The following is a 24374-nucleotide window of genomic DNA, read 5'->3' as shown; positions in this document are numbered from 1 at the left end:
ATAAGACAGAAATCTTCAAGATATTTAAAAGAGAACACATGAAATACAAACTATTCCAAATGGACGTGGATTCTAGAACTGGGGGCACACTCTGATAATTAGGGTTCGATCATCCAAGAGAGATGTTAATAAGCACTTCAATATCCAAAGTTTGGTGGAGTTTTGGAACTATCTTCCACAGTCCATAATCCTGATAAAAGGGTTGTGCTTGAAACGTCAACTCGCTTGCTGCTCAGATGCTACCAGACCTTTTTTGATTGTTGTAGCACCATGCCTCGTCAGATTCTATTATTCTTACTGAGCTGTATGTGCGGATTAAACGGACTATTTGTATCGTCTGTACTCGCTTGCTCTCCTTATCATCTCGTTCACCAAGTCTGGCAACAGGCAAATCGATATTATTATGCTTTTGCCCTCTGTCTTTCCCCATTTGAGACACACTACTATTCTAATGCAACGCTTGAAAAAAATCCACAGAACGCAACACATCCAAGACTGTGTTGCCCAGCTACTAATTCGGAACAGATCTCATTCATGCATTGAGGTCATGGAACTTATATATTTCGGAGTCTGGCGGATCTCAATTTATTAAAATGCCATTCTTGTGTTTCAATAACCTCATGGCTCTTTCTACTCAAAATGCCCATTTCATATATTCAATCAAAACATTGTGCTCGTTGTCTTAACAGTAGTGTGGGATATTCCCTTGTTTTTACAAGATTACAGGGCTTAGTAAGGAAAATAAATGAATTTAGATGACGAAACCTGTCGAATGTTTCTGGATAGGAGATGCTGAGAAAAACACTTCAGGAAAACAGTAAAACTGACCTCAATTAATAAAGGAAAACATAAAGGAATTAGATCAGTATACTGGGGCAAGAGTGTAAGATTTTCCCTGAATAGGAGGAGTGGTACCTGAATGTAGAAATAAGATGGAATTCCATTCAGAAGTTTTCTTTGAGAAGATTATATTGTGCTGCAATAGAGGAAACAGTCTTGTAAATACGACCATGATATATCTCAATAATGTAAAATTGAAATGGAACATTTGTGACGGCGACAAAACTGATGAAATCTGCAGACCCTGAAGAAACGTATACAGATGGTCAAAACAAAATTTCACAGAAAACATCTAAGTCATCTCACTTAAATGCCCCTGATAGCAAAATTGCGAATATTTTATTAGTTGTTTTCTTCCTTTTTCATGAGATGCTGTAATATGTTTAAATGCTGTTCTGCCCAACTCCCCAAATCTATTTAATCATTCCTAAAATTTGAGACATATTGCAAACATGTGGTCTCTGAGTTCTGATTTACTAATTTCTCCTTAATCAATTTTAACGGTCCTCTCATTTCCTGCTCAAAAAAAATCAAATGGATTTATTCGATTCATTTGGTGCATCTCTGATCAAAAAAAGCATAAATGGAATTAGTTTATCCCAATCAGCTGGATAGTCCTGACCAATGCCCTCAAGATGATCTTTAAGGCTAATGCCACCGTTCTATCACTGTCTGCGATTCTGAATGGTACGCAGTAGATTTGAATTGTTTTATTCCTAAGCTTTCCATAGCATCCTTGAATAATTTGGATGTTCAGTTGAACCCTTGATCTAATTGTATCTCGGTCAGTTGTTCTTCTCCAGTGTAGGTTTTCAGCAATTCCTCTACAGTCCTTTTAGCTGTGATTTTGTGTAATCGGACAGCCTCTGGAAATCTAATCTATACATCCATTATTGTTAAGAAATACTGATTTCCACTTTTTGTTTAAGGTAGGGGCCTACGCAATCAGTTAAGACTCTTGTAATAGTTTCCTCAAATGCAGGCATAAGTATCAAAAGTGCAGGTTTATTACTGCCTATAGTTTCCCAATTACCTGACATGTATGGCACGTCGAGCAAGATTCAACCATAATGTTGTGCAGTCCAGGGCAGTAATTTGGTTTGCTAGTTTAGCCTGTGTTTTCCTCACTCCTAAATCATCCCAAGTAGCAGCTCATGCGCCACACACAATTCCTTCTTCCTATACCCCACTGAAATATGATTTGATGAATTTATGCCCACTTTTGGTCTGGCTGAATATGTGATAGTCTTCATTTCCTCATTAAGACATCATCTTTAAGGGAATAATTTGCAGGGGTACATTTGGTACCCTTTCTTGTGCATGCCCTTTGATGCAACTGCTTTATGTTTTCATCTTTCGGCTGTAACCCAATTAATTTATCTGAGCTAAATATGTCAGCGTTGTTATCTCTCTGATGATGGTTTGTCTCAACCATCCAATCAAACGGGGTCTCTGTTAATTCCACTTCAACGTTCTTATTTGTAGTCCTTGATCTCTCCTGTTTCAGCTAGTGAATTTGTTACCTCATTACCACGCAGTCACGAAAACGCTGAGGATATGTTTCTTGCAATAGTTCAGTCGTCTGAGTTTCCACTGGCTTTTGAACAACAGTAGGCAGCGCTTCGACCGGTGAATCAGCGATGTCATTAATAAGGACAAATTGTGTTCTGAAGCTGATAGTTTGTCTGGTTCTCCAACCAGTCTGCACTGGACAGTCGAACCTCACTTTAGATAATTGAGCGCTTTTTCACTCACTGTGAATTCCCATTACTATTATCTTCTGGCAATAGTTTTTCAGAAGTACATATCTCCTTATCTTGCAGAATCGCACATTGAGAGGCTCCTGTGCCTCTTATTATTGTAACCTCTTTACCTACTGATTCTAGCCTATGCGAATAAACTTTCCCTCAGCACGTATGTTGGATTAGAAGATCTGGAATTTCCTCCTTAACTAACCTCCTACCGGCTTGTATATTCGAGAGCAGCCTTCTGGCCTCCACTCTTCTTTCTGTCAGCACTCCAACAAAATTCACTGCCTTATCCTGTTTCCTACATTTGGCTTCCCAGTGTTTCTCCCAACCCACCAACACTGTGATTTCATTTGGCCTATTTTATTGCAGTGAAAACTCAGTAGCATTTTTTTATAACTTCACTGTCCTATTCAAGGGTTTACTTTTTGCCCTGTGCTAAGTTATCCTTATATACGCCACAGAGATCTACCTTTCCCTTTCCAGGTCAGGATTTCTTTTGCTTCGACTTCTATCCCTCATAGATTGAAACTGATTCGAGAAACTAAACTTCGCTTTATGGACGCACTAATAATCATTCGTTGTTTCAGTGGCTAATGTTGCAGGTTTAACATTCTGCTTTTCTGCATGAGTTCTCACTACTCAGAGAGCGATTTTTTTTAGCAGCTCCAAAATAATTGTCTCTATAAGACCATCGTAGGTTTGCACTATCTTTAATGCTTTCATCCACCCATCAAAATTACTTTTTTAATCCTTTCACACTCGATGTAGTGTTGACCAGGCACCCTGATTAAATTCCTGAAACGTGGTCTATCAGCTTCTGGCACAAGTTTATATGCACTTAAAATGGTTTTCTTCACCTCCTCATATGCCCCAGATACCTCATCCAATAGTGATGCGAAAACCTCACAAGATCTAACTACAAGCATTATTTATATCAGAAAAAAACCCACATTTCTTTAGCCACTTTGTCAAATGAGATGAAAAGGCATCCACATCCTACTCATCAAATATAGGCACTGCTTCAATGTATTTAAACATATTCCCACCGGGCCTTTGACTAACATGGGTTTGCTCATCCTCATTCTCTGCCTTCACCAATCTAATCTTCAGCTGTCATCTCCATCACTTTAAGCTGAGTTTCCATCTAAATCACAATTTCTGAAGTTCGCATGGTTTCCCTAGTTTCCTCTTTCCTGCTTTTAATCTTAATTGAAACTATTTCATTTATATTGCTCTTTCCTTGTCTTTTGCCTTTAACTCAAGCTGCTTCATTTTCAATTGCACTTTAGCCATCCGCTAAGATACTGATGGTGTGTCTACCAATTTCAAATACTGAGCTACTGCTGTAATTATTAGATTAGATTACAGTGTGGAAACAGGCCCTTCGGCCCAACAAGTCCACACCGACCCGCCGAAGCGAAACCCACCCATACCCCTACCCCTACATTTACCCCTTCACCTAACACTATGGGCAATTTAGTATGGCCAATTCACCTAACCTGCACATCTTTGGACTGTGGGAGGAAACCGGAGCACCCGGAGGAAACCCACGCAGACACGGGGAGAACGTGCAAACTCCACACAGTCAGTCGCCTGAGTCGGGAATTGAACCCGGGTCTCTGGCGCTGCGATGCAGCAGTGCTAACCACTGTGCCACCGTGCCGCCCATAATTATCTCTCCTTTCCTCACGGAACGAGGCAGTTCCAACTCCACCTTGTCTGCTAATTCCTGCAGCTTGGCCTTAACCACTTTATCGTAAAACCTGCAAGGACACTTCATCCCACCCACACCCTAGAAAGCTCTTAGTCACAAAAATAGCCATTAGCATCCCATGCGCTTTCTACACCAACCAAAACCAACACCCACAATAAGAGACACTAATCCTACCACCTGCTGCCTTGGAGTCCAACAACTCTCATCCCAATTTGGAATTCCAGATCAAATCCCGAAAAGAGCTTCTGATCTGTTATGGACCAGGCCAGACTTCTCAAACTCTTTCAAGAATTTAGCCCCGACTACACTTTGCCAATTGTTTTAAGCAGGTGTAAAGTAGTATTCCATGAGACAATCAGTTTATCAAACCACTTAGCTTTAAACAAATGGTAATTTATTTACAAGATTACTGAAGAAACACAAAGAACAGAAAACAGGATACTGAAATACTTCTCTAATCCGAAACCGAGCAGATCAACCCACTGCATGATGCTCTTCCAGAATACTTGCAACAATTCCCATAAACACCCTTTGGAAGAAAAGGTAAAATCAAACGCAAGATCTTACAGGATAGGAGACAGAGAGGAAGAGAGACAGAGGGAGAGAGCGTACCAGCCTGAGCATCTGAATTTCAGCAGGTTTTCCACATTGCCACTGCTAAAAGAAACAAAATCAGTGAAATGTGGAGCTGGGAAACGGGCCATTCGCGTTTCATTATGCAAGTTATGTTTTTAAACTTGAAAGCCTTCTGCCTGAGGCAGTCCTGTGGGCGAGGCCAGACCACTCAAAATATTCTTAAGCAGGCAGTCCAGACCATAACTTTGCAATTTGTTTAGGTAGATGTACAGAGAAAGTTACCAGGAATAATTTAGCTAGGTTGACAACTAGACTTTAAAACAGACCAAGATTTATTCACACAATTGCGCAATGAAACACAGAACAGAATAAAGAACCCCTACTGAACTCAGTCCATATAAAATAGACTTAAGTATGTTGTTCTGAATGTGCATGACAGAACCATTAAGAAACACCCTTTAAAAAACAGTACAATTGGAACATATGCTTACAGGTTGAAGTTGAAGGGCAGAAAGAGAGACAGGGTTTCCACACTGTTCACTATTGAACTCCTCACCAGTTCAAGACTGAACCAAAATGAACAACTTGAGAGTCCTCCACTCCCCTTTCGTTATACAGGTCACTTCTAAAACATAACCACTTTGGACTGAAGTCTCATCTATTTACGTATAAGCAAAGAGCCTCGCAAAATTCTTTTCATTTCTGATCAGGGCCCGACCTGGCTTATTACACCTCTGAAAAAAAATCAAGGATAGCGTATCCTTGAGACAAAGAACAGCTTTTAGAAAAATAACAGAACTAGCTTTGTGACAGCAGCATCTGTTAGCTGTAAACAAATCTGCTGTAAACTAACATCCTTCAGCCCCAAGGATTGCATAACCTTGTTAAAGGAACAGCTTCGTCAAAATAGTGAGCATAAGTTGGTTACAATTACTTTAGCAATAGTTTTCAGGTCTCTGCCACTGAGCCTGGAACTGTGGCTCAGAAGGAAAGTTGGGGGGGCGGGGGGAATAGAATAGCGCTAGTGATATGTGTCCCAATAGTTAGATAGATTGACAGGCGATTTTGTGGTCAGGAACGGGACTCCCGGAGGTATGTTGTCTCCCTGGTGGCAGGGTCCGGGATGTCACCGATCAGGTTTACAAGATTCTGAAGGGGGAGGGGGAGCAGCCAGAAATCGTGGCACATATTGACACCAATGATATAGCCAGGAAAGGGATGGAGGAAATGAAAAGTGACTACAGAGAGTTAGTTGGAAGCTGAAGAGCAGGACGAGTAGAATAGTGATCTCAGGTTTGCGACAGGTGCCACGAGATAGTGAGATGAGGAACAGTCAGCGAATGCTGCGAGGCTGGTGCAGGAAAGAGTGCTTCAGATACGTAGACCATTGGGATACCTTCTGGGGAATGTGGGACCTGTACATGAAGGACTGGTTTCACCTGAACTGGAGGGGTACAAATTTGTTCCACTAAGACAGGTAAGATTAAGGAACCTTGGGTGGGAGATTTGCTCGTGCGATTCTGGAATGTTTATACTGGTTTGGCAGGGGGGTGGGAATTGGAGCTACATGTCTGAGAGGGGGTCAGTTGCATACAGGACAGTGACAGAATATATTGAATCTATCAAGAAGGTTTCTCACGCAATGAAACAAAGGGATCGGTTAAAGTCTGTCTGCTTTAATGCAAAGAGTGTCCAGAATAAGATTGACGAATTTAGAGCATGGATCAGTACTTGCGGCAACACATTTGTGGCCATAATGGACACGTGGGTTTCACAGGAGTCGGGATGGTTGCTTGATGTTTCAGAGTTTAGAACGTTTAAAAATCGCAGGGAGAGTGGAAAAAGAGGAGGGATTGTAGCTTTGCTAATCAGAGAGTGCATCACAACTGCAGAACCGAAGGTTGTTGAGGAAGGTTTGTCTACTGAGTCAGTATTGGTGGAAGTTAGGAAAAGCAAGGCAACAGCCATCGCATTGGGGGTTTTCTACAGGCAACCGCACAGCAGTAGAAAGATTGAAGTTCTCATAGGCGGGCAGATGGTGATTTAAACTTTCCCAATGTCGACTGGAACATCCTAAGTGCAGTTGGATGGAGCCGTTTTTGTCAGGTGTGTTCAGGAGGGTTTCCTTACTCAGGATGTAGACAGACGGACGAGAGGAGAGGCCATTTTGGATTTGGTGCTCGCTAAAGAGCCAGGACAGGTGTCAGGTCTCGCGGTGGGCAAGCACTTTGGTGAAAGTGATCACAACTGCCTCATAGCCTTGGAGATTGAAAGGTGCAGTTACCAAGAGAAGATATTTACTTGGGATAAAGGGAATAATGCCGCTATCAGACAGGAGTTGGGATGTACAGACAGGGAGCAATTGTTCCATAGTAAGGGAACAGAAGGCACGTGGAAACGGTTTAAGGAGCACTTGTTGCGTGTGATGCACAAATTTGTTCCACTAAGACAGGTAAGATTAAGGAACCTTGGAAGGCGAGAACAGAAGAACTTCTCGTCAAAAGGAAGAAGGCAGCTTATGTAAGGTGGATGAAACAAGGATCTAGCACAGCTTTAGACGATTAAAGTCTTGCTCGAAAGGAGCACAGAAATGGAAAAATTGGACAGCCAGGAGGGGGCTCGTCAGAAGCTTGTCAAGAAGGATTAGGGACAACCCAAACGCATTTTACTCATATGTGAGAAATCAGAGAATGATCAGGGAGAAGGTAGAGCCTATCAGGGATAGCGGAGGGAACGTGTGCGTGGTGTCTGAGCAGATAGGGGAATCCATAAATGAATTTTTTGCTTCGGTTTTCACCAAGGAAAGGGAACTTGTTGTAAATGGTTAAAAACCACACAATACCAGGTTATAGCTAACAGGTTTAATTTGAAGCACACTAAGTTTCGGAGCGCCGCTCATTCACCAGGTGATAGTGGAGGACACAATTCTGAGGCACGGAAGTTATAGCAAAAACTCACAGTGCGATGTAACTGAAATTATATATTGAAAAATATCTTGATTGTCTGTCAAATCTTTCATCTGTTCGAATACCAGAGTAGTTTCACTTCTTTCATGTGTAAATCAGAGATCGTTATTTTAAAATTTGCATTCTCTGGTTAGCTGTAACAATGTGTTTTAGCTAGACAATGTGTTAAAGGTGTTAACCCCCTGTGTTCTCTGCCTATGCCATGATGTTTAGATTGATTCTAATCTAAAAAATGAGATAACAGAGTTTTACATGAATTCATGCAGGTTTCGGTTTCAGAGATTTACATGAATTCATGCAGTTTTTGAGCAAAGTGCAACGTACCTCTGCAAGTACAGATTCACCCCACAAAACATATGTGTGCATGTGGGACTTTGTCGGACTTTGTCTGTGTGTGTCTGTCTGTCTGTCTGGATTGAGGGTTGTAAGTGTGTGAGAGAGTGTATATGGTGTGTGTAGTGAGTGTAGAGTGTCTTAAGTTTGTGAGGGGTTGCTTGTGTGAGTGTGGGAGTGTGTGCGCGTGTCAGGGGTCGGGGTTGTGAGTGTATGTGAGAAAGAGTCTTTATGTGTGTGCGTGAGTGTAGCGTGGGCTAAGTCTCTGAGAGGATGTTTTTACGAGTGTGGGAGTGTGTATGTCTGTAAGGGTGTGTGTGAATGTCTGTGTGCGTGTATATGTGTGTCCGTGTATATGTGTGTGTATTGGAGTGTGTGTGTGAGCGAGAGTATGTCGGAGTGTCTGTGTACGTATAGTGTAATGGTGGTCACCTGAAATGTGACGTGAACGCAAGGTCTCTATTGATGCCCTTCCTATGGGTACCAAACATGGCTATCATCCTCTTCTAGGCCACTTTTTGATGCTGTCTGTCCTGAGGTTCACCTTGCAGGAAGTTGTAAATGAGAACTTAGAAGAGCTGGGATACAGTCTTGATCAGATCAAGATTGATGAAGCTGATGTGCTGAACATTTTGGAAAACATTAAGATTGATAAGTCACCAGGGCCTGAGCAGATTTATCCTAGGCTGCCCTGGGAAGTCAGAAAGTAGGTTGCTGAGCCACTGGCGAGGATATTTGCGTCCTCACTCTCCACGGAGTCGTACCGGAGGCAAATGTTGTTCCCCTTTTAAAGAAGGGTAATAGGGAAATCCCTGCAATTATAGACCTGCCAGTCTCACGTCTGTGGTCAGCAAATTTGTGGAAATGATTATGAGCAATAAGATTTATGACTATTTGGCAAAGCATAGTGTAATTAAAGGCAGTCCGCATGGCTTTGTGTGGGTCATGTCATGCCTCACAAATCTTATTGAGTTATTTGAGGAGGTGTCAAGACATGTCGACGACTATCGAGCAGTGGATGTGGTATATATGGATATCAGCAAGGCATTTGATAGGGTTCCCCGTGGTAGAGTCAGTCATAAAGTCAGGAAGTATGGGATTCAGGGAGATTTGGCTATCTGGTTTCAGAATTGGCTGCCTGACAGAAGGCAAGTATTCTGTCTGGAAGACAGTGTTAATTGGGGTCCCGCAGATCTCTGTTCGTGGGCCTCTGCTCTTTCTAGTTTTTATAAATGACTTGGATGAGGATGTTGAGGGTTGGGTTAATAAATGTCCCAATGACACAAAGGTTGAAGGTGTCGTCTATAATATTGAGGTCTACTGCAGGCTGCAGCGCAACATAGACAGGATGCAGAGTTGGGCTGAAAAATGGCAGATGGAGTTAAACCTAGATAAATGCGAAGTGATGCATTTTGGAAGCTCGAACTCGAATACTGGATATAGGATTAAAGACAGGAATCTTGGCAGTATGCAGGAACAGAGGGATCTGGGTGTGCAAGTACATAGATCCCTCGAAGTTGCCACTCAAGTGGATAGGGTTGTTAGGAAAGCATTAACAGGGGAATCGAGTTTAAGAGCCGCGAGGTTATGCTGCAGTTTTCCAAGTCTCTGGTGAGACCACACCTGGAATATTGTGTCCAGTTCTGGACGCCCTACTATAGGAAAGATGTGGAATCTAGGAGAGGGTGCAAAGAAGGTTTACCAGGATTCTGCCTGTACTGGAGGGCTTGCCGTATGAAGAAAGGCTGAATAAGCTCAGTTTTTTCTCTCTGGAGAGAAGGATGAAGAGAGGAGACCTGATAGAGGTGTACAAAATAATGAGAGGAATAGATAGAGTCAATAGCCAGAGACTTTTCCCCAGGTCAGGATTGACTGGTACGAGAAGCCAGAGTTTGAAGATATTAGGAGGAAGATATAAAGGAGACGTCAGAGGTAGGTTCTTTACACATAGAGTTGTGAATGCACGGAATGCGTTGCCAGTTGATGTGGTGGTAGCAAAGTCACTGAAGGCATTTCACCGACTGCTGGAAATGCACTTGAATAGCAGTGAGTTGAGGAGTGCATAAGTTAAGTTACTATATTTTATATTAGGATAAAATCTCGGCACAATATCGTGGGCCTAAGGGCCTGTTCTGTGCTGTACGTTTCTATGTTCTATGTTCTAATGGAAAGAGATAGGTATATACAATAGGGCAAGAATTAGCTGTGGGGAAGGAAATTATGACGCAACTAGACACGATTTACGATGCATAGAATGCGGAAGGAAACTGGACTGGATGTGCACATTGGAAATGCAGAGCTTGTTGAAGGAATACCTACTGCGTGTCCTTGAAAAGTGTGGACCGCTCTAGCAGGGAGGAAGTGGTCGAGCAAGGGAAAAGGAGTTTACTAAAGAAGTTGATTCTCTTGTCAAAAGGGAGAAGAACGCTTACCTAAAGGTGAGACACGAAGGCTCATTTAGGTCCCTTGAAAATTACAAGTTAGCCAGGAAGGATATAAGAGAGAGCTAAGAAGACCCAGGAAGGGATATGAGTTGTCTTTGGCAAGTAGGATCAAGGAAACCCGAAAGCTTTCCATAGTTCTGTCAGAAGTAAAAGGTTAAAACGAGGTAAAGGTTGTCAATTATAAGATTAGTGTCAAACAAGAACAGTAGTGGAAAGTTGGGCATGGTGTCCAAAAACATAGGAAAAGTGCTAAATAGATATTTTTCATCAGTAAAAGGCAATGTAGTTGAAGAGAATATTGTGATGCAGGCTATTAAACTACACAAGGCTGAAATTCGCCAGAAAGATGTGTTAGCAATTCTAGAAAGTATGTAAATGGATGTGTCCCCTGGGCCGGATTATATTTATCCTAGGAGTCTCTGGGAAGCTGGGGCGGATATTGCAGAGCCTTTAGCTTTAATCTGTATGTCGTCATTGTGGAAACAAATAGTGCTGGAAGACTGAAGGATACTAAATGCTGTCCCCGTGTTCAAGAAGGGGAGGAGACCAGTGAGCCTTACTTCTGCTTTTGGCAACGTTTGGAATGGATTATAAAAGACTGGACTTATAATCATCTAGAAAGGGATAAGCTAGTTTTGAGAAGATTTGTACCTCAGGTTAAGGTTTTGGATGTAGGTTTGCTTGCTGAGCTGGAAGGTTCATTTCCAGACGTTTGATCACCCTACTTTAGGTATCAATTTCATTGGGCCTCAGGCGAAGCACCGCTGAAAATTCCAGCTTTCTATTTATATGTTTGGGTTTCTTTGGTTTGGTGCTGTCATTTCCTGTGTTGATGTTATTTCCTGTAATGATGTCTCTTCCTGTTCTTTTCTTTGGGGGTGGTAGATGTGGTCTAACTCGATGTGTTTGTTGGCAGAGTATCGGTTGGAATACCATGCTTCCAGGAATTATCGTGCATGTCTTTGTTTGGCTTATCCTATTGTGGCTGGTTGTTGTTCATGTATCCTGGTGGCTATTGTTTTGCCTTTTTGTCCAATGCAGGTACAAGCAAGCAGACAAAACACGTCCAGAAACCCTAGCCACTCTCGCCGACATAAAATACACCTCAGAAATGATTGCCAGACTACTCAGACCCTTTGGCATCATGGTTGCCCACAAACCAACCGACACACTAAAACAGCAGCTAATTAAACCTGAAATACCCTATACAGACAACAGGCAAAACTAATGTCGTTTAGAAAATACATTGCAAGAACTGTAATAAACACTACATTGGAAATCAATTAGAAAACGTCTGGAAATGAACTTTCCAGTTCAGCTAGCAAACCTACATCCAGGAAGGAATAATTTAATAAAAGATAGTCATGGGTCGTCCTTAAAGAATTCAGTAAAGGGAACTTTACGACGTTCTTTGAGAAGGTGACGAAACAGGTGGATGAGGGTAAAGCAGTTGGTGAGACGTATATGGATTTCAGTAAAGCATTTGATGAGGTTCCCCACAGTAGGTGATCGAAGAAAATACGGAGGCAGGGGATTGAGGGTGATATTTGCGGTTTTGATCAGAAACAGGATTAAGAAGCAAGCCGGTAGTGGCTGATGGGAAATATCCTTCATGGGGTGGCACGGTGGCTCAGTGTTTAGCACTGCTGCCTAATGCTCCGGGGCCCCAGGTTCAGATTCTATCCTCGGGTGACTGCCTGTGTGGAGTTTGCACATTCTCCCTGTGTCTGTGTGCGTTTCCTCTGGTTCGTCTGCCTTCCTCCCACTGTCCAAAGATGTGCAGATCAGGTGAATTGGCCATGCTAAATTGCCCATTGTGTTCGGTGCATTAGTCAAAGGGAAGTGGGTCTGGATGGGTTACTCTTCGAAGGATCATTGTGGACTGATTGGGCCAAAGGGCCTGTTTCCACATTGGAGGGAATCTAACCTAATTTAGTTCAGTTAGTAGTGGTGTAGCACAAGGATCTGTTTTGGGCCCACTGCTGTTTGTAATTTTTATATATGACCTGGATGAGGGCATAGAAGGATGGGTTAGTAAATATGCAAATGACATTAAAGCTTGCAGAATTGTGGACAGTGCAGAACGATGTTACGGGTTACAGAGGGACTTAGATAAGCTGCAGAGTTGAGCTGAGAGGTGGCAAATGGAGTTTAATGCGAACAATTGCGAGATGGTTCACTTTGGAAGGGGTAACGGGAATACAAAGTACTGGGATAATTGTTTATGTTCTTGTTAGTGTCAATGAGCAGAAAGATCTCGTCGTCCACGTACATAGATCACTGAAAGTTGCCGCCCAAGTTGATAGGTTTAGAAGACGTACAATGTGTTAGCTTTTATTGGTATAAGTATTGAGTTTCGGAGCCATGAGGTCATGTTGCAGCAGCACAAAACTCTGGTGTGGCCCCACTTCGAGTATTGTGTACAGTTCTGGTCACAACATTATAGGAAGGAGGTGGAAGCATTGGAAAAGTACACAAAGTCGACATTCCCTGGCACAACATTAGTTTCGAAAAGATGAAAATAAAAAGAGAAGCAGAAATAAAAAGAAAATCCAAAAGTAAAGGAAATTACCAGATTGCTCCCGCACATCCGCCATGAATCGACAGGGCCCGAGAAACAACCCAGAATGTCCATTCATTCGCTACAAGCTGCCACAGCCAGAGAGCCACCATCTTGGATGATCCATTTGCAAGATATAGGTTCAGTGTCGCCATTCTTCACTGTCACCACCATGAGTCAGCGCTGGGCTTATCTTAAGAGTTACTCGACATGAAACATTAACTACATTTTCTCTTAATAGAGGGTGCCAGACCTGTTGAGTTTTTCAAGAAATTTCAATTCTTGTCTCCATTTGTAGAATAGTGTTGTACTCTGAGAAAGCAGAATGATGCATTTATTCAAACTGGACCATTGACAATGACGATGCCTGCGATGATTTGATGGAATGTGGGCTGAGGTACATAGCTCAGTGGCTAAGGGGAAACCTGGTCAATTAGATTTTTTTATTTTTACTCCTGTCTTCAAGGAACAGACATAAATACATTTCACTACATCTGCCTCGGAATCTATTCAGTATGCTGCTATCACTTTCTTAATTGCTGCCCTTGATTCATTACAGGAAAACATTATGGAAGAAGATTTGGTAATCAAGTATAATATTATCCCATTAACCAGCATACTGTAAAATTTGCTGACTTGTCAGTATTATTTTTAATCGTGAGATCTCGTAACAATGACGACGATTCAATAGTCATGTAATATTTGCACAGAACATTTGGCTATTCTTGGTTAGTGAAAGCAGATAATGAAAACTCTCTAATTTGCAATCGTTTCAAAGGTCTTTTATTCTGAAAGTTCATCGTTCCATGAATGACCTTTGTTCTTCAGCTTTCTGTGATCATGTTCCTTCTCATTTTCTCATCCACTCTTTCTCACTTCTCATTCTGCCTCTGCCAATGTCGTCTTATCTCTGATTACTGCCTCCATCTCTAAAATTCATCCTTTTCCAATCCGGTCATTTTCAACTCAGCCACTTTCTCCACTTCTGTTTTAATATAATATTCCCCTGCTCAGTGTTTTAATGCCTCGACGTTAAAGTCTGCTTTAATTGCTGAATACTTTCCATTTGAAACCAAATATTGTTCATGATTCATTTGCCTCAGCAGGAACCCACGTTGTCACGACTTGACAGTCAGTCTGACAAACTTCTGCACTGACAGTGTAATTAGTACTTCGTGAAAGGAATGAATAGATAAAGGCAGATCAAGCAAATCACCAATTATTAAGTGTTGATATCATCAGAATAATTAAACACCATGAAATCTTGTGTGCCACTGTACCCGAACACAATTTTGACAAGCATCCTGCACTTACGAGCCTATTATTTCCCTCACAGTAATTACAGATCTGCATGTCGGCCACCATGATGTAGGAATAAGAGCAGACCGTTCAGCTCTGTGTGCCTGCCATGCTGTCCGCTGCAATCATGGCTGAGATACTGTAAGTATTGTTTGTTGACGCAGAATTTAAAGACAAATCTTCCCCTTGTCATAACTATTGAATATGCCAGAGGATGTACTAATATTTCTTCACCCAGGAAATGTCAACATTATTGAAAAAAATCCTTTTGATCCTGAATAGCCCTTCAAAAAAATACTGAGGACCTGTATTCTTGAAAATCTGATTTTCACGTGCTATTGATGCTGCGATTAAGTAAACAAATAATCTTCAAGAAATTGACAGATCGACGTGAAAAAAAATCCTATGTAGTCTCAAAAAGAATGTTGTGCAACCTGACGCATTTGTTTTCCATCGAGTACTCCACACCCATTCTCGGTCTTTGTGCTGCTCTGAAAGCGCTATAATGAACAATTGTTATAACAAAACAATGGGGCTTGTCCAGATTACTAAAATTGCAATGCATGACTGTCGGAGTGTCAGCGTGTTATGACGGTGATAGAAATCACATTGCTTTGTGATTTCAGCAGAAGGAGTTTGACATCGTGTCAAGTTTTCAGTGAATGATGCCACACCAAATCGATGGAGAATGCAAATAACTGTAAGGAGGTCCCTGCAGATGAAAAGAAAATAGAATGAGAAGAATTAGATTATTTCAACAGGCGGTGTGCAACGAAAGACGATACAAAAAAAAGTGTTCAAATGCCCATGTGTGGTTCAAAGATCATGCACTGTACACAGAAGAATAGACCTTACCTTGAGTGTTAGACCATAAGACCATGCAAGTTACCTTGCATATTAGACCCTAAGACATAGGATCAAGAATCAGGCCAGTAACCTCATCGAGTCTGTTCCCCCATTCAATCATAACTGAGATGTTTCCCAACCCCGTTGTCCCGCTTTCTCACCGTAACCCTTGATACTCAAGAACCTGTCTAAATCTTTCTTAAATATATTTAATGGCCTGGCATTCACAGCCTCCTGTCGAAATGAATTCCATAAATTCACCAATCTCTGGCTGAAGACGTTTCTGCTTACCTCCGTCCTAAAAGGTATTCCCTTTACACGAAGGCTGTGCCCTCGGTTGCAAGCCTCTCCTACTAGTCGAAACACCTTCTCAACATCTGCACTCTTCTGAGCATCACTATTCTATATGTTTCAATTTGATCCTCACACATTCTTCCAAACTCCATCGAGTCAGACACAAAGTCCTCAAACGTTCCGTATATGTTACAGGTTTCATTTTGGGAACATTCTGATGAACGTCCTCTGAACGCGCTCCAAGATGAGTACATGCTTCCTGGCATGTGGGGTCCAAAACTGTGCACAATACTCCAAATCTGTCATGATCAAAGCATGACAGAGCCTCAGAAGTACACATTTTTCTTTTATATTCAGGTTCTCTAAAATATATTTGCCATTATTGCATTTGCCTTCCTAACTACTGATTCAACCTGCAAGTTTACTTTGAAAGAATTCTGGACTAGAACTCCCAAGTCTCTTTGTACTTTAGACTTCTGAATTTTCTTCCCATTAAGAAAATAGCCCACATTTCTATTCTTCCTACTAAAGTGAGTGACATCACTCATGCCAACGTTGTATTTCATCAATTGAAAATTGAATGATTTTGTAGTGCTCCATAAATGGTGCATTTTCTTGAATCAATTTCGATGCACATTAGTGATTATGATTTGTCGAGGATATTTGCAGGTCAGAACAATGCAGAGAGCTCCACGTTCTGCCTAACTAATGTTGAAGGAGACCAAATCCATCTTAGTGCTCAGAATACGGTTGATCAAAGGTATATGGAGAGCAAAGTTTGCTCCCCTTCCACAGTTGTGTTATAGATACGTTATACGGTGTTTAAATTTAAACATAGACATGCTATACGGAGACAGGACAAGTAAACAGAGCTCCACGAGTAGCTAATATCTGACATAACAAGTTCTATTAATGAGTTATGAAGAGAGATTGGAAAGACTATTGCCATTTATCTTAGAACAGAGGAGATCGAGAGGTGTCATGATTGAAATGTTAAGATGGGCTGAGATCGGTGGGAGAAGGGAAAACTTTGTGCGTAGCTCGACGGATCAATTACGTTGTGGAATATATTTTATGCAAGAGACAGAGGAGATGTGCGGGAAACTGTTTTACGCTGTGGCCGATGGGAATGTGGAACTCATGACCTGTTTGGATGATAAAGGCAAAACATTTTAGAAAGTGTTTCGATATGTACTTGTGATGACAAGGCATATGAAGCTACAGCCCAAAAACAGGAAATGGGATGTGAATAGTTCAGTGATCATCTCTGATTGACACAGAAATAATGTTCTGACATGACCCAATGGCTATGACTCCAATTTAAATCCCTCACGCCCTCATGGAGATACGGACGCCGTGACAGGTATCCGATATGCAAAAAACTTAGTTACCCCTGCCTTCCCAAACACAGCTTACTCAATTCATCCAGCCTTCCTCAGAAAGTGTCAGAGACTCCAGGATAATCCACGACCCCAGCTACTCCCAACACGATCCCATTACCTTCATGCTAACAAATACACCCCAGAATTCAAAACTGCACTCTCAGATCCTATATGTTAAACAGTGAACACGGCTTTTAAGTAGTGCGTCTCTGACAGTTTGAAGGACTATGTTTTCTTGGTGGAGGAGATTCTTTTGATTTTCTGCGTAAATTTTATGGGATACTTCTCTGGAGTGGCACACAACTGAAAATACAGGAGAATGGCATTAAATGCATCTTGTCCTAAGAAGACTTCAATACTGAGAATCAACTTTAGGATATCACGCCGTTTAATTCGAAATATATTAACGAAATGTTCCCATTTAAACTCAATTCCCCGACAGGTTTTATGGGAAAATGATCTACATTGACAGTGCTATATGTTCCTTATGGAAATATGTAACAGAAACAAAGTTTCAACTCATTGAATATGAATCGACGGATGTCATCACATATCAGGTGAATCGGGAAAGTTTTGGGAGGATCAGAGGATAGCACAAGAGGTTGAAACAGGGGGTGTACAGGAGTCTATTTCATTATAATGTGACCACGTGCCTCATTCTCTCTTACAAATTACTCTATTTCTCTGGCATTCTAAACGGGAATTTCAAAGGGAAGTAACTCGTTTTGCTCTCCACAAATGCTCCTGCAGAAATGCACCATTATTATCTGATTTTGTTATTATTCCTGTGACACATTCTTACGCTGACAACGTAGTTTTCTTCCGCACAATCCAAATGGGATGCTGTATTTAGTATCTGTAATGACATCGTTGTACATTGGAGATGGTTGCAGAAGGACATGGTTTTGGCATTGCTCTTCTCTCTTATATCTGTCATCACAACGACGAAATTCAATAAGTTATATATTTAATTCGACTTAATTTTGTAATTTCGCTCCTCAAACCTGTTAATGCTTTAATATTAATGCAAGACAGTAAAGACTTTACTGAATCAATCATTTATCTTCATATGAATGCAACAATGAGATTGAAGGTCATCACTTCAACACCACCACCTTCTGAAGGTCGACAACTGACGGACAATGCATACTGGCCCATCCAAAGATATTTATGTGGCACGAATTGACATTCATGTTCCCCGCTGTTGCTGACTGATCTGTGAGATATCGCTGAGGTTTTCTGTTCTCATTTCGGATTTCAGATTCTCAGTGAGTTCAAACGTTTTGGAGTATTATCGATTTGGAGATGCCAGTGTTGGACGGGGGTGTACAAAGCTAAAAAAAAAAAACACAAAACACCAGGTTATAGGCCAAGAGGTTTAATTGGAAGCAGTAGATTTTGAAGCACTGCACCTTTGAAGATTCATTGCTTCAGGACTGCAGAGGGGTGCAGGGTAGTCCTATTAAAATATTATTTTAACGACTATTGTAAAAGATGTCCAGGAGAGGCATTTCTGAGGCAGTACTCTTTATTCTTGACGACTGGGACTTCACACGATTGTGAAATTCCAACCATGCAGGGATTGACATGGAAGTACAGATGGTATTAGCGAGTTTTGAGAAGATTTGTAGCTCAGGTTGAGGTTCTGGATGTAAGTTTCCTCACTAATCAGGAAGGTTCATTTTCAGACGTGTCGTCAGCATACTAGGTAACATCTTCAGTGAGTCTCCGAATGAAGCACCAGTGTGTAGCCCGCTTTCTATTATATGTTTGTGAAAAAGAACATGAAATGACTTCACCATAGGAAATGATGTCACCACAGGAAATGACATCACCCATCCAAGGAAACTCAAACATGTAAATAGAAAGTGGGCTTCAGCAGCAGTGCTTCATTCGGATGCTCACTGAAGATATTACCTCGTATGGTGATGAACCATCTCAAAACAAGCCTTCCAGCTCAGTGACCAAACCTATATCCAGCGGATAATATATTTTTGCTTTCATCCTTATTGCAATCATTGCCCCTCTGATGCAGCTGGGAGTTTTCTGTTGTTTCGTCTTGAAATCTTCCACTGAAAATTTCAGTATATTTTAATTCTAGACATGAGCGGGTCATGAAATAGTTGAGGTTGTGATTTGTCTTGCATGCCAATTATATAAGTGGTCATACTTGGTAATTCACAAAGATTCTAATCAGTAATTTCATTTCCCGTTCCTCATCCATCTCTTGCAGTAAATCTGCTGGCAATTGTGATTAAACCGAGGGAAAGTGCAGCTTCTTCGTTTGCACCACTTGTTACCAAGTGTCCATGGCAGCAGAGAATCCACTGGTCATTGCCACAGAGGTCATATTGAGACAGCTCAGTTAGTTTGCATTACCCACTATCTTTCCTGCAGATCATGCCTGTCTTTAGTGTCACACACATTCTGGCTAATCAAGCAACAGACTGCTCCATCTTGTTTGGTGTCACTTTTACCATTGATTGATTTATGGGCATTTATTGCCAGAAACTGAAGACGAGCTATTGTAACATGAAAGGGCGTTAATTTATAACAGAAGTGCGGAGACATTTCTTCAGCCAGAAAGTGGTGGGCCTGTGGAATTCATTGCCATGGAGTGCAGTGGAAGCTGGGACGTTAAATGTTTTCAAGGCAGGTATTGATAAACTTTTAATCTTGAAAAGCATTAAGGGCTACGGGGAGAGTGTGCGTAAGTGGAGCTTAAATGTCCATCAGGCATGATTAAATGGCGGACTGCACGCGACAGGGCAAATGGCATAACTCCCACTCCAATGTCTTATGGTCTTTAAACTACAGCTTTATTTTTGTCAACATCGTGTTCTCTCCTCTTTCTTTAAAGCAAAATATACCGTTCCACTTTGTGCAGGAATCTGGAAGGATTATAGATAAAATGTTATGTTTCTGTTACGCAAAGACTATCTTTTATATTAATCATGGATGGCTGGCTTTTGACTGGCTAGATGTGATATTAACACTAATTCTCCCATTTTCAGTCATTTTGATCCTTAATGCTCTTGCTGTCAGTCATATTTTGTTGGCTAATCAGGTTTGCAGGGGAGTGAAGAGGCCCAGGAAGAGTGGGTATCACAGAGACCCAGGGTTGGAGAGCAGTGATTTTTCTCTTCACCATATGGCAGCTTCAAATTTCTGTGGGTGACTAATATTACAGATTTCACATTTTCCAGAATCGCAGGCGTTCATCCCAATGATTATGACTTATCTTTGTAAAATTTTGTAGAACCTGGTTTGATACTGTAAAATGTTAACTGTTGTGCAACTGCATTTATTTGGTCACTCAGTCGACGTGCAGAGAATAGGTCAAAAGTGCAGTGCAGTATGCATTTACAACAATGATTCAATTCATTAATAAATATATAAAATAATAAACAGGCAGTGTGTTTCTACTGCATCAGCCAATTGAATTTTGGACGGGGTAAATATGGGATGAAGCATCCCGATTGAAGGCAGAAGGCGAAGGCGCCAATGCCTGTACCGGAAATAGGGATTGTGGCAGTTTGTTTGGAGAACCACCTTGCAGAAGAGCAGTGAAAATAGCAACTACAGACACATATATTCGCTTTACACGATACTCTGCACCTTCCTGTTCATAAATTATAAATTAAGAGACTAAACAATGCGTTTGCTGATGTTACAGATCCACCATTCACGATAATTGACAACTCCTTCCATCTGATGGAGAGGGAGAGTGTGCTGGAGCAGTTGTCTTGAAAATGAATGTTTGATATCTGCGAACGTGAAGTGCAACAGTTCATGTGGTGGATCAGGACTCCAGATGTACGGAAGGCATCTGGTCTGAGAGACAAAACAAAACATAACCAATATTAACCTGCTGTGTCATATCTTTCAAGTTTAGTTGATATCAGCAGTTGTTTGCCGTCCTGCCTTGATCACAACTGACTGTAAAGCTCGACCAATCAATATGCTGACTATAACTTGTCAGGTTAGGTCAATTAAACAGAAAACTTGTAATCATGGCGCCAGTCAGAGAAATCTGGTTAGTGGGGAGTAAAGTTGATCTTTAAAGCATAAAGCAATGCATTAGCTAAGGACGAAATGACACAGTTTAAGAAATGTAAAAACACCCTTTGTGTGGTGCAAAAGTCTCATTCAGTTTCTGTCACAATTATATATTTCAAAAGCAGAGATTGCACACATTCCTGTCCTTTAAAAACAATGGGTGAAATGATTGGTTGCAATGAACTGTGATGTCTTGTAACAGGAATAATCACAAAAAAAACTAGGAGCTCAGCTTTTAACAACCTGCAGATTGCTGATGGTACACTGCCGTTCTGGAAGTTGCACCAAGTAATTTTCTGATAACGTGAAAACAGAATACTGGCAATGGTGGAAGTCTGACATAAGAAAAGAAAGGAAAACTGTTAAAACAAATTAAGATATTCTGGCAGCTTGTTTTGTGCTCTTCAGATTTATTAAGCGTTAAAACATTAACTTTGTTTGTCTGAATATGCTGCCAGACGAGCTGAGTTTTTTCAGACATTTCTGTTCGCACTTTCAGCGAAGAGAACTTGTACTCTAAAAACTCTATACCCATTTCTTGAACATGTTGTTCTTCTCGTTTTAATCAGGTCAATTGAAAATTGCTTAAAAATTTCTAATTTCCAAATTTTTGAAATAAACATCTTTTCTTTTTGTCCTTAACTGAAGCCAAACCTCAAATTTACAATTCTAATCTTACATCAGAAATTTCCACGATTCTTCTTCTACCAGATAATGGTAAAATAATGAATCGAGCCATAGCGAGCTATCTTCTGCTTAGCCTCTTCATAAACAAAATTCTTCTTGAAGAAGTGGTAACGTGTCATCAAATTGATTAAAAGAAGAATGTTCAATCAGTGAATGAAGTAATGAATATCCAGCTACTAAAGAAAAACTCTGTGTAAACAGGAAGTTAATGAAATAATTTCAAAGACAGGAAGTCTGTTAACTCCTGTGGTCCAGAGATGTGAAAATTAATTGCAGTTCACTTATAATTCCCTCCTACCACACCCACACCCCACGCTGCATATCCAACCCGAAGCTTCAGTCCGGTCTGCATTTATGTATTGGACACGATCATATCACCTGCAAATATATCAAGAAGATAAGCAAGACACAAATGTAAGTTGATCTGTTTCAGATGTAACTTGATCAGTCACATTACTCAGCTCAAAGCAAAATAGTTTATTCTTGCAACCAGTTGACATACAAACAAAAGAAAGAGGAATTGGTCTAAAGTGAGATCTATTGAAAGAGTAATCAATTATTTAACTGCAGCAAGTCAACAACTATTCCAATATAATAACATCCATAAACACAGGCGTGGCAATGATAAATTCAATAAAGCAGTTGCTCGTACATGCAATGTTTCTCCACTCCAGGAGGAAAGAACATCAAAAGAAAATTCTGACAGAGAGCGAGAATTCAAGTGTTTTAGAACATAGAACATAGGACAATACAGCGCAGAACAGCACCGTCGGCCTTCGATGTTGCAACGACCTGTGAATTAATATAAGCCCATCACCGGACACTATCCCAACACCATCCATGTGCTTATTCAAGGATTATTTAAACGCCCCTAATATGACTCAATTAACTACAGCAACAGGTAGGGCATTCCACGCCCTTACCACTCTCTGAGTAAAGAACCTACCTCTGACATCTGTATTAAATCTATCACCCCTCAATTTGTAGCTATGCCCCCTCATACAAGCCGATGTCATCATTCTAGGAAAAACGATCGCACTGTCCACCCTATCTAATCCTCTGATCAACCTATATATCCCGATTAAATCCCCTCATTGCCTTCTTCTCTCCAATGAGAACAGACACACGTTTTTCTGCATGTGACCTTGCCTCCAGCCTGGCACGTCTCCTCTGCACCGTTTCCAATGCTTCCACATCCTTGCTGTAATGGGACGACCAGAACTGTATGCAATACTTCAATGAGGCCTTCTTAACAGCACTATCAACCTGGGTGGCAACTTTCAGGAATCTGTGTACATGAAAGGTAGCATGGAGAGATATACGACAGCTTCCAAACGCCAACAATTATTGAAAACCAAACTAAAGCTTCGTTCTGTGGGAACCTAATTCCACCCATTCATGGTGCTTCTATTCTTACAACTTAGAAATGAAAACTGAACGCCTCACAAGCTGTTTCCTTTAGTAGTTTCAAATGGGAAGGTATATTCCTATGGCTCAAAGTCTCTCTTTAGAAAGAAAAGCAGGATAAAATACACCTCTTTAAACCATACCGTTATTACATTTCTTGTATCTATTACTTTCTGTGTCGAAAGTCTTGCAAGCTAAGCTCTCGAAGCATAAGTTAGCAAGTAATTCAGCCAATTATAGTTTATGTTTAGCATCAATTAAAGAAAATTCCTTTGCAGTTAGCCGGTTTTTACCTGCTGAGTGCATGGAAGTGTTGAACACTTTAGTGTTTATCTGCGTTTGTTTGTTCATAAATTCGAGGATGTTATTCATTTTTTGTAAATTTTGCAGGCTTCCGATGACCAACGTTGTTGTATTTCATTTCCAGAGCTTCAGCCTAGCGGGTTGAGACACATCACATTCTGAAGAAAATATATTTCACGTAATAGTCATCACCTGAAGACAGAAGGCATTAATGGAACAACCTCTGGAATATCAGCGCTCCCCCAATGATCTCTGACCGCAAAGATTTGAGAACGAAGGTCAAAGTTCATAATGAGAAGCCACAACAGGACAACTGGGAACTTCATGTTTGTCGCACAAGCTGCTTCGAACTGAATAGGATTAAAACAAGGGGTAGAAACTTGAGAGGACACGTGAGGGGAAACATTTTGTTGCAGAGAGTGGTGGGAATATAGAACACACTCGCAATAAGTGTTTTGGAAGCGTAAACACTTATAAAGTTTTACTTTACAGGTGTACATTCTGGGAAATCTCCTCCACACTTCCTCAACTGTAGTGTAATTCTCCTACAATGCTGATTCCAGAACTATAGATAACATTCTAGCCGTTGTTTAACTAATGTTTCAGACGGTTCCAAAATCAATGCCTTTCTCTTAAACTGCAATAATACCACATATTCCACATGCCTTTTTTTACCTACTTTATTAAACTGACCTGTTCTTTGTTTTATTTAGTCTGTTTTAATTTAACTTCTTGATATGTGACCTTGCTGGTGTTATTGTGTACGCACTCCTTGTGTCATTTCTACAGAGATTTTATATCCCCAATTCATCATTCAAACTTGTAGGGACTTTGAAAGCTATGTGTTTCTAAATGTATTGCATTCAGATGGGCAAATTATCATTCAATCATATGTGGTCCATTGTATTTTATT

This window comes from Chiloscyllium plagiosum, chromosome 37 (genome assembly GCF_004010195.1).
Source record: "Chiloscyllium plagiosum isolate BGI_BamShark_2017 chromosome 37, ASM401019v2, whole genome shotgun sequence".
NCBI lineage: Eukaryota > Metazoa > Chordata > Chondrichthyes > Orectolobiformes > Hemiscylliidae > Chiloscyllium > Chiloscyllium plagiosum.
This window is presented reverse-complemented; position numbering follows the sequence as displayed.